Consider the following 12758-nt stretch of genomic DNA (forward strand, 5'->3'; position numbering starts at 1 on the left):
CGGGCCCGCGCGCGATCCTGCAGCAGTCGTTAAGCCCCGTGTACACGTAGGCCATCCGGGACCGATGCTGCAGGGGGGCGATTCGCCGCTTCAGGAAGTCGCCCAGCACCATCATACAAGTCAGGCCGCCCCTTGCCAGCTTCTTGATCCGGTACAGCACCGGGTCGAGCTCCGAAGGTATTGTCGGCCTGGCCTTCCAAGTGCTCCGGTCGCTCTGGGGGCCCCCCGTCGGCAGTTCCAGGCGGTCGTGGGGGTCGGTTACCGCAATGACCCAGCCTTCACGCTAGTCCTCCCACTTGGAGCTGGAGAAGGCGGCGATGTAAGAGCCCGCCATCCCGTGCCGGAACTGGAAGTAATAAGCGCCAATCTCGCCGCGCTTCTTCCCGGTCCCGACCAGGGAATAGAAATATTTGAAGATGGTGGTGCAGGGTCGCACCCCCACGAACATCTCCATAAGGTGGGCGAAGACCGCCGCGAGGAGGACGGAATGGGGGGTGAGATGATGAAGTTGGAGGCTGAACTCCTCCAGGAGCAGGAGGAAGAAGGAGGAGATTGGAGGAACCAACCCGCACAAAATGTACGAATTGAAAAGGACGAACTCCCCCGCAGCAAGCTTGCGGAGGGGGATCTTGCCGGCCCTGACCTTCCCGGCGTTCGCCGGAGCGGTCCACCCCATGAGGCGCCGCACCTGTAATATCTAGGTAGTAGATAGTTAAATGTTAAGTTTGGATATAATATATGTAAGTAGAATATAGTATATACAAGTTGTACAAAGCATAAGGGTATATTTGTAAATTATAAGTTTTATAAATTCTCATGAGCAAATGTGTGAAAATGTTCTTAAGTGTCAAAATTCAGATGGCTATAGCTAATAAAGGATCAAAAGTTAAATAAACACAAAAGGGAATGGACTCAATATGAAATTAAGGACCTTTATGTAATTAATACAAACATATAAGGACTTACATGTGAAATGGTAAAAAAATAAAAGTAAAACTTAGTTTTACCTAAGGACTAAAGTGCAAAGAGAACTAGTCATGATTACTGCAGGGAAACTTGCAAAAGGACCCTAAGCATTAAAGCAATTGGTTTGAATTACAAGACAAAGTTTATAAATTGAATGACACTCTAAAGTTTAAAATAAAACTTTATTCTTTGAGATTTGGAACTTGAACCCTAAAGCAATCTTGTAGGATTTAAAATTCTCTACAACTTTCATGTTGAGCACTTTTCTATTTGACCTTTGTAGCAGTAGGAAAATTTTAGATTACAGTAGGGTCCCTGAATTCTTTGGATATTACGAACTAGTCCTCCTGACAGACCCTGCTTCGTCTTCCTCTGGCGCGCGCCGCTTCCCTCTCTGCGCCACTTCTGCCCCCGCCGCTCGCCGTCGATCCCGCGCCCCGAGCGCCACCTCCAGCTGCAAAACTCTTCCACGCGTCATCCCCTCCCAGTCTCGGCTTCTTTCCTCTCCCCTGGTGGCTTCTCCCACGCGCGCCACGACGTGCCCGAGCCATTTCCGGCCGCCACCTCCTCGCCGTCGTGGACAGGCCATCCCGGTGCATTAACCCTCTCCCTTTCGCGCGCAGCAGCACCACAACAACACCCACACGCTGAGCTGCTACTCCCAGTGTCCAATTTTCCCGAAACCGAACGGCATTTCCTCGCCGTCGTCCCGTTCCTCTCCGGCCGTGCATCACCCGCCCGTGGACAGCCCACACCGGACCACCTCCGCTCCAGCCAGCACACGCACAAGCTTACCCGTAGTCCACTGGTGCTCCCCGACCACTCGTGGTCCTCCAATTTCTGTTGAAACCTCGTCGCCGACGATCGCCATCCGCCGCCGCCCTCGGCCTCACCGTGGGCAGCTCGTTGCAGGTACTCCCGAGCCACCACGTCACCCCTAACAGAACCACATCATCCCCCTGAAGCTGTCCGACCCATCCCTTGACCCTCTGGTGCACCACAGCACCTTCCCGACGCTCGCCGGCGATCTTCCTTGCCGCCGCCGCCTCGGTCTCCGTCGAACTCCCTCCATCTTGCATCAATTCATCCAATTGTTGACACGTGCACGTTCCCCATGACTCACTGGTTCTCGTGCGCAGGTTGTTTGCCGACGTTCATCGCCGGAGCACCCTCGTCGCCGTCGACCTCTCCGCCGTCATCTCGGGTTCAAGTCGAATCCTACTGTTCCGGCCAATCCCGTCCACGACACGTAGCCCAGCACGACCGCAGTAAGCCCCTGACCCGATTCCTACCCTTGGACCTCGCCGCCGGCGACCACCGTCGCCGGAACACGGCCGTCACTGCTCTGCTCTGCTCGGGTTCATGCCCAGGGACCTCGGGTTAGAAGGAAAAGAAACCCAGGGGGTTTCTTGCAAAGCCCTAGACTCAGTGGAATAGTAGCCAAGGACCTCCTTATGTAATTTTTGCTGTTAACTTAGAAATACCATATCTCTTTAAGGAAAAATCATAAAATGGTAAACTAAATTTTGTTAGAATCTTTAGACAAAGATCTGTAACTTTGCTTTAAAGGTCGACTTCAGTTTTTGAATGCTTGATGACCTAATTTAAATATCAAAGTTAATTGCTTGTAGGCTTAAGAATTACATAGTAATTCATAGAAAAATGATAAATTAGTAAAACCAGTGCCAATAATTTTCTTTTAACATGTGAAATTGAAGAAAAATAATTGATCTTGTACTCTAGTAATATTTTCTTCTTGTATAGATTTTGTTAAAAATAATGTGTAGTCTACATAGTATGATTAATAAATATAGTTTTAAATGTTCTAAAATCATGAAAATAGATTAAGGTCCTGTTTTGTACTATTATGGCATGTTATTAAATTTTCAACCAAGAAGTTAAATGATAATTAAATTAGGTATAATATATTAGATATATAAGGTAATGGCAACTTAAAATTAAAAGGTTAACATGTAAAGTTTTTAATATAAATATTAATGGAAACCACACCACCTGCTGCTCCATGCTACTAAATGGAACACTTAACCTAGCTAAATTCATTGTTTAATGAATCTACGTAAATTTATTAGTACTCAATAAATGACTGCCCAGTACAAAGTAATTAGGAAATATATCAAAATAAAAGGTTATTTATATCAGATTACAACTTTATCGGGAAGTAAACTAAAGGTAAAGGCATTCTATAACTCGTACTTTGCATCTCATGTAGACTCGACCACTCTCGCTGACGGGGATTATCAACTGATCCCGGAACAAGAAGAAGTTTATTCAGAAGACCCCGGGATTCTTGTTACAGATTTCTCTGAAGCCCCGAACCAAGGTTCGGAAGAAAATAATTTGACTAACCCCAACCCCACCAGCGAAGGCAAGCCCCGGACATAACCCCTACTTTATTACACTGCAACCTATACTATTTATGTATATATCTTTATGCATTAAGTTCTTAGGAGTTGTTTGGAAACCTTAGTTGCATTATTCTAGGAACCAATGTATTGAACACTAGAATTGGAGTCCGACTAGCTGCTCTGCTTATAGGACCGGTAGAAGTCGAGTGATTTCCTGTCACTCGCGCGAATTAGGAATTGTAATGTTTACATTCCTGCTGTCACTATAAGGATGCCGGACGGGAATTTTATGAGGTATCATGGTCAAGATGATACCCCGTCTGTGTTGTGGAATTTGATAAGGTCGCAGTGTGTGGTAGCGGTGGTTAAGCGTTTGAAAGTACTAGCCACATGCCGTGAAATATGGTAAGCGGTAAGCCTAGTAACCGATCGGCCCGAGGAGTGGACATACCTCCCACCACATGTATTTGCTTCTTTTGGATACTTTGTTCGACGTGTAGGCATATGTGTTGCTGGGCAACCAGGAGTACGGGTTTTGTAGTCGCGCTACAGACGTACGTCCTGCACTTTTGTAGTGCGTATGACCTGCAGTCGCTTGTGGTGGATCTGATCCACGAGTCGGAATGAAAGGCAAACGGTTGCTTCGGAACAACCCTGTGGTGTTCCAAGCGTGTGTGTTAGGTTTACCTTGCAAGGGTTGAATCTCGATTCAGAATCGTCCGCCTCTCACGATGTATGAGACTGCTTATCCCCTTTATCACATAGAGTAACAAGAGCAATTATTTGATTATCAAAGATGATGTTTGAATAAAGATTCTACCATGTTTGGATAGCTATAGGTGCTTACCTAGAATGATTAATTCAACTAGAACCTGAAAGCTAAAAATTGAAAATAAGGATCTACTCTTTGTTGCTTTTCAGCTGAAAACCCTACCCAAAGCTAAAAGCCAGCATGAGTCTAGTTATGGGCTAAGATATACCCAATTCCGGGTAAGTCTTGCTGAGTATTAGTATACTCAGCCTTGCTTTGTTGATTTAATTCAGGTAACCCTTCTGAGGAGCCCGCATTCATTACACCATGGCCTTACCCTTTGCCTGATGGTTGGTCCGTGGAATGGGATCCGTCCCCGGCCAACACAGACTCCGCCGAGTGATATTATGCCAGGGCTAGCATAATATCTGTAATGACGCCATGTATAATAACTCCGCTTTTCAAATTCCGCTGCTTTAATCAGAAACTCGAACTTGTGATGTAATAAACTCTCTTCTGTAAGAACAAATGTTATTTTGTATATTTTTGTAATATAACTGCCTGTGGTGTAAATTATTTTGGGCATTGTATCTCTGGACTCACCTTCGTGTGAGGTACCTTGTTAGATCCTGCGTTCGGTGGTTCATCGGGACGTTACCCGACAGACCAATAGTTTTATACCGTTTGAAGTGCGAGGTAGCCCTGCATTAAGGACTCGCGCACTTGAGTCGGTATAATTCAGGTTGGTTCTGCCACAGCTGGTATCAGAGCTAACAAGTGTACCCTGGAGATATAATTAGCCTTAAAAAGTAATTTTTAGTATAAAATTTTATTAATCAAGTATTTGCGAACTACGTTGGTTCGTTAAGGATTATGTATAGTACGTAAGCCCTAGGGTAATACTATTATGGGAAGTAAAGGTGGCTGTAATATATATATATATGACTAACATTCCAGCATTACTTTTCAGTTGAAATTTAATTTCGTGCACAATTCAACTTTACAATTATGTAACGACATCTTCGATCGGGAGGTAAGAAGGTAAGAATCCTCAGCCAACTGAGGGAGCTTGGCCTTCCTGTCGGTGATGCGAACCGAACGCTGATTCTCAAGCAGTGGCCTACTTGAGATGCTGCCAATGTACCAACCTTGGTTGACTACATTGGGAGTATATGGTTTGGCGCAGGGTATGGCGATCGCTGTTCATACCCCCGCATTTTGCGGTACCCCCGTGAATACGTTATTCAATAACGTATGTTAACGTTGTCTGTACGGCGGTAATTGTACAGATGCTGTTTCTATAGTGAACAGTAATGAATGGGGACGCTTTCATGATATGCTGGCATGAAAGGTTCATTGGATATATATATGTATTGTGGTTTTCTGCAGGTACACTAACCACGATTCCGAAACTAGGACGGATAGGGTTTATCGACTAGTTAATAGTGAGAGACGTATTTATGTTATGCCATCGTAACTAACCACGTAAGACCAAGATTACTTGGCAGTTAATTTTTGTTTGTGAGATCGGTTAGTACGTGCATGCATAATCCATTAATCAACTAAATTGAATACTTGTTTAATGCTTCCTAAAGAAAATGGGCAACATGTTGGTTTTTCTTAGTTGGGTAAGTAAGAATCTTAGTTGGGTATCTTAGGCATCCATCTGATTTCCAGCCTTTGCTGTTATCAGAATCAGCTATCTTAATCTAATTTTACCTTGTAAATTTTCTCAACAGGGTAAAAATATCTTACCATTTGCAATGTTGTCGCAGATGGCTGCTCCTTCCACTACCTTTTGGGATCAGGAAGGACACTTTCACACCAATGGTTTACATTGGGAAGGGTTTCCTCGTCTTTTGTGGGAATCCTTGAGCATGTTTCATTATACAGAGCCTACTCTGTATGATGGGGTAGAGTATGTTGAAGAAGGAGTTTCCCGCTGCAGGGTTAAAATGATAATTCCTCAACACCCTTTCCGCTCCTTATGGCCTCCCATAGAAGTGGAAGTGGTGGGATATCGTCTAGTGGATACTCTTGAAACTGCTGCTTTAGAAGGAATCAAACTCTTCTGCAATCAACATCCGATTGAAGTTGCTTCATATCCTATTGGGTTATTCCCTACCATAAACCCGAGTAATTCGGACTGGGATTTTCGGACAAATCATTTTGGCCATTTGCTAGGAGATATAGCTGAAGAAACCGTCCGAATTGTTACCAGGTTTATGGATGTGCAATACCGTTACCAAAAGCTACTGCGTCATGGAGTAAATCAGATAACTGGTGTGGCTCAAGGCCACTATCGGAATGCTGATCACCAAGTGACCCAAATAGAAGAGTTACAAGCTTTGGTAACTCAAAAGGATGAAATTATTGCAGCTAGGGATGAAACAATTCTTCACCGCGAAGATCAGATCATTGAGAGTGATCATCTTATCACTCAACGTGACGCTGTTATAGAATTTCTACAAGAGCATATTCATGATTTGATGCTTGAAGCAGATGATGCCCAGGCTCATATTGAAGAATTGCAGCAGCAACCCATTCTTCCTGCTATACCCATAGTACCTGAAGAAGAAGAAGAAGACCCAGAGGAAATTGAGGGTATTTCAGAGATTGATTCCGAGCATGGGGACCCTGTTATTAGTCCCCATCACTCTCTTTCTGGCAGTCAGTCTTCTGTAGGAAATTTCGATGATTTTTAGTAAATCGTCAACTTTCAAGATGTAATCTAAGGGAATGTAATAGTTTAAGTAGCCAAAACTCACGCCATTTGATGTAACATAGATGGCCTATGTAGTAAACTTTCGACATGCGATGTGAGAACTATCTGAGTTAGCAATGTAATATAATTTCCGGTTTCATCATCTTGTTCATTATCCTTAAATTTTGAGATGAGATGATTGTGCGGAATATATGCATTGATTATGTCTTCTGAAATTGGGAGTAAGGATATATGGTTAATAATGGACATCTCCTTTATTTCAGATGGTTGGAGCTACAAGAGGAACCCCGGAGGGTTTTAGGGCTGATCAAGCCAGTGGTTCTCAGCAACCACCACCACCTCCTCCCAACCTTGCCGAAGTCATGGCTCGGCAAACGGAATTACTTAATATGTTGGTTCAAGCTCAACTGAATCAACAGCAACAATTCCGAGGAGGTAGGGATGATCGTAATCCTCCTGTAGCTAGCTACCAGGATTTCCTCAGTACCCAACCGCCTTTCTTCAGTAAGGCCGAGGAACCATTGGATGCTGATGCCTGGCTCCACATTATTGAGTCGAAGTTCGCTCTCCTGACCATACCATGTGCAGATTCTAGCAAGGCTTCCTTTGCTGCTCAACAACTTCGTGGTGCTGCTAGAATCTGGTGGGACAATTTTTATGCCATGCAACCTGCAGGGCATGTCATCACATGGGATGAATTCCGGGTTGCCTTCCGAGCACATTACATACCCGCGGGATTACTGGAGCGAAAGCTTAATGAGTTCCTGGCTCTTATACAAGGTGCCAACACAGTTTTGCAGTATGCACAGAATTTCAATCATCTGTGCCAGTATGCAGGGTATCACGCAGATAATGATACCAAGAAACAAGACCGTTTTCGTCGAGGCCTTAACACCAAACTCAAAGAACGCCTGAACCTTGTGAAGGCAAACACATTCAGTGAGTTGGTCAACATGGCCTTAACTCAGGAAGACTGCATTGTGGCGCATTATGCCGAGAAGAAGCGGAAGAACCCTGCTGGGACCTCGAGTACTCAACCACCGAGGTATCGGGTTGTTCCCAATACGCCGCCCAGAGCGCCACAACGCAATGCTCCTACGGGAAGATTGGTTTTTAGGCCGCCTCAGCAGCCAGGAAGGTTCAGACCTCCTGTGCCACCACAGCAAGCACAACAATCTGGCCAACGGCCAAATGTTCCGCAGATGCCACAAAAGGGCAACAACTATCGCTGCTACAATTGCGGAAGTGCGGATCATCTTATCCGAGATTGTCCGCGGCCTAAGAAATCCAATCAAGGGCAGAGCTCCAACCAGGGAAACCAGAATAAGGGAAAGAAGCCAGTGATGCAAGTTCGTCAAGGACGGATTAACTTCACCACTCTGGCAGAACTTCCAGAAGGAGCTCCTGTCATGTCGGGTACATTTTCTATTTACCATAAACCAGTTGTTACTTTATTCGATTCCGGAGCAACACATAGCTTTATTAGTAACAACTGTGGAACCCGACTAGGACTTGAATCTTGTCCTATCCAGGGGTCATATATGATCACTACCCCTGGAGGAAATACTACTTCCAACCGAATAAGTAGATATGTGCCAATTCAGTTAGGTAGTATAGAAATAAAAACTGATTTGGTGTTAATAAGTTTGGAGGGTATCGATATTATACTTGGGACAGACTGGATGACTAAGCATCAAGTCCGGTTAGATATCTGTTCCCGAGTGGTTGAAATCAAATCACCATACTATGGGAGTACCACTCTTTATCTACCCCAGCCAGAGTATCTGCACCCCTGCACATATGTTATCACGGATATTAAAGTCAAGGATATTCCGATAGTATGTGAATTTCCCGATGTCTTTCCCGATGATCTGCCTGGAATGCCACCAGATCGAGACATCGAGTTCATCATTGAACTTCAACCGGGCACTGCTCCAATTTCAAAAAGACCGTATCGTATGCCTCCAAACGAATTGGCAGAATTGAAAGTTCAGCTACAAGATCTTCTTGATAAGGGTTATATACGCCCCAGTGCTTCACCTTGGGGTTGTTCTGCTCTCTTTGTCAAGAAGAAGGACGATAGTCTGAGGCTATGTGTTGACTACCGTCCACTCAATGCGGTTACCATTAAAAATAAGTATCCTCTTCCCCGCATTGATATCTTGTTTGATCAACTAGCTGGAGCAAAGGTCTTTTCCAAGATTGATTTACGCTCTGGTTATCATCAAATCAAGATCAGGCCTAGTGACATTCCAAAAACGGCCTTCTCAACCAGATATGGACTTTATGAATGTCTGGTCATGTCATTTGGACTTACAAATGCGCCGGCATATTTCATGTATCTCATGAATTCCGTATTTATGCCGGAGCTTGATAAATTTGTTGTGGTCTTCATTGATGACATTCTGATCTACTCCAGAACCAAAGAAGACCATGCTAACCATTTGCGTGTCGTTCTTCAACGATTACGGGATCATCGCCTTTATGCAAAATTTTCCAAATGTGAATTCTGGCTAGATAGTGTGAAATTTTTGGGACATACTATTTCTAGTCAAGGCATATCGGTTGATCCAACCAAAGTTCAAGAAGTTATGGACTGGAATCCTCCCACCTCAGTCCATCAAATACGAAGTTTCCTTGGATTGGCAGGCTATTATCGCCGATTCATTCCAGACTTCTCCAAGATAGCTAAACCCATGACTGAGCTACTCAAGAAAGAAGTTAAGTTCCATTGGAATGAAAAGTGTGAGGAAGCATTTCACACTTTAAGAAAACTTCTGACGACTGCTCCAGTGCTAGCTCAGCCAGATAGTACCCAGCCGTTTGATGTCTACTGTGACGCTTCCGGAATTGGCCTTGGTTGTGTTCTTATGCAAAACAACCGGGTTATTGCTTATGCATCCCGAGCACTCCGGACTCATGAGCAAAATTATCCAACACATGATCTTGAATTGGCAGCAGTTATTCATGCTCTCAAGATCTGGAGACATCATCTTATGGGCGCTAAGTGTAACATTTACACTGACCATAAGAGCCTCAAATATATTTTCACTCAGGCTGATTTAAATATGAGGCAAAGGCGTTGGTTGGAGTTAATCAAAGATTATGACCTGGAGGTACACTATCATCCGGGCAAAGCTAATGTGGTTGCGGATGCACTTAGCCGCAAGTCACATTGTCACTGTTTGACTATCTCCACTTTTAATGACACTCTTTGCCATCAAATGCGGAGACTCAGTCTGGAGATTATTCCCCAAGGTAGTTTAAACTTGATCTCCATTGAGTCTACTTTGCGAGATAAAATTGTCATGTCGCAGCTACATGATGAGGGTGTCAATATTATTAAATCCAAGCTATCCCAGGGAGAAGCTAAGTATTGGTGTTTTCACACTGATCGTCAAGGAGTCCTGTGGTTCAACGATCGACTTGTTGTCCCTAAGGATCATCAACTTCGTAAGCAAATCCTCGACGAAGCACATTTGTCCAAATTCTCTATTCATCCTGGTAGCACCAAGATGTATCACGATCTTCGGCAACATTTTTGGTGGACCAGAATGAAGAGAGAAATTGCCAAATATGTGTCTGAGTGCGATACGTGCTAGAGAGTCAAAGCCAGTCATCTCAAAGCTTCTGGTACGCTTCAGCCATTACCCATTCCGTCATGGAAATGGGAAGACATTAGTATGGATTTCATTGTCGGTCTTCCCAACACATCTCAAAAACATGACTCCATATGGGTAATCATCGATAGACTCACAAAAACAGCTCATTTCCTTCCGGTGCATACCACTTACTCTGCTAAGAAGTATGCCGAAGTCTATCTGGAACAAATCGTTCGATTGCATGGGGTTCCGAAAACTATCATATCTGATCGTGGGCCCCAATTTATCGCACGGTTCTGGGAGCAGCTACAATCAGCTCTACGAACCAAATTGATTCGAAGCTCTGCATATCACCCCCAGACTGATGGGCAGACTGAGCGAGTTAATCAAATTCTTGAAGACATGCTCCGAGCTTGTATTATTCACTATGGTACAAGTTGGGACAAGTGTCTTGCTCTAGCTGAATTTGCCTACAACAACAGTTACCAAGCTAGTCTTCAAATGGCTCCTTTCGAAGCGTTATATGGTCGCCGATGCCGAACTCCTTTGAGTTGGTCAGAGACCGGTGAACGCAAAATCTTCGGACCGGACCTAGTTGTTGAAGCCGAAGATAAGGTTAAGGTTATTCAATCTAATCTTAAAACCGCTCAGTCCAGACAAAAGAGTTATGCAGATAAGAGGAGAAAACCTCTGCAATTCCAGATAGGAGATTTTGTCTATCTCCGAGTGTCACCTACCAAAGGCGTCCAACGTTTCGGCATAAAAGGAAAGTTAGCACCTCGGTATGTCGGACCCTTTGAAATTCTTGATGTTTGTGGCCCAGTGGCTTACAAACTTCGTCTTCCATCTCAATGGGCAGCTATTCACGATGTCTTTCACATCTCTCAACTTAAGAAGTGTGTCAAAGTACCCACAGAAATCGTTGAGACAAGTACCCTTGAGATAAAACCTGATTTGTCGTACATTGAACAACCTCTTCGAATTCTGGATACTAAGGAAAGGTTCACCAGAAGAAGGGCAGTTAAGATGTACAAGATCTTGTGGGATCATCACACCGAAGAAGAAGCGACTTGGGAAACTGAGTCTTATCTTCAACGGAATTTTCCAGATTTCCTACAAACCAATCCCCAAATCTAAATTATCCATTTCTGCTCAGCTTCGGAATCTCGGGACGAGATTCTTTTAAGGAGGGAAGGCTGTAATATCTAGGTAGTAGATAGTTAAATGTTAAGTTTGGATATAATATATGTAAGTAGAATATAGTATATACAAGTTGTACAAAGCATAAGGGTATATTTGTAAATTATAAGTTTTATAAATTCTCATGAGCAAATGTGTGAAAATGTTCTTAAGTGTCAAAATTCAGATGGCTATAGCTAATAAAGGATCAAAAGTTAAATAAACACAAAAGGGAATGGACTCAATATGAAATTAAGGACCTTTATGTAATTAATACAAACATATAAGGACTTACATGTGAAATGGTAAAAAAATAAAAGTAAAACTTAGTTTTACCTAAGGACTAAAGTGCAAAGAGAACTAGTCATGATTACTGCAGGGAAACTTGCAAAAGGACCCTAAGCATTAAAGCAATTGGTTTGAATTACAAGACAAAGTTTATAAATTGAATGACACTCTAAAGTTTAAAATAAAACTTTATTCTTTGAGATTTGGAACTTGAACCCTAAAGCAATCTTGTAGGATTTAAAATTCTCTACAACTTTCATGTTGAGCACTTTTCTATTTGACCTTTGTAGCAGTAGGAAAATTTTAGATTACAGTAGGGTCCCTGAATTCTTTGGATATTACGAACTAGTCCTCCTGACAGACCCTGCTTCGTCTTCCTCTGGCGCGCGCCGCTTCCCTCTCTGCGCCACTTCTGCCCCCGCCGCTCGCCGTCGATCCCGCGCCCCGAGCGCCACCTCCAGCTGCAAAACTCTTCCACGCGTCATCCCCTCCCAGTCTCGGCTTCTTTCCTCTCCCCTGGTGGCTTCTCCCACGCGCGCCACGACGTGCCCGAGCCATTTCCGGCCGCCACCTCCTCGCCGTCGTGGACAGGCCATCCCGGTGCATTAACCCTCTCCCTTTCGCGCGCAGCAGCACCACAACAACACCCACACGCTGAGCTGCTACTCCCAGTGTCCAATTTTCCCGAAACCGAACGGCATTTCCTCGCCGTCGTCCCGTTCCTCTCCGGCCGTGCATCACCCGCCCGTGGACAGCCCACACCGGACCACCTCCGCTCCAGCCAGCACACGCACAAGCTTACCCGTAGTCCACTGGTGCTCCCCGACCACTCGTGGTCCTCCAATTTCTGTTGAAACCTCGTCGCCGACGATCGCCATCTG

Source organism: Panicum hallii, chromosome 2 (genome assembly GCF_002211085.1).
Source record: "Panicum hallii strain FIL2 chromosome 2, PHallii_v3.1, whole genome shotgun sequence".
Lineage (NCBI taxonomy): Eukaryota > Viridiplantae > Streptophyta > Magnoliopsida > Poales > Poaceae > Panicum > Panicum hallii.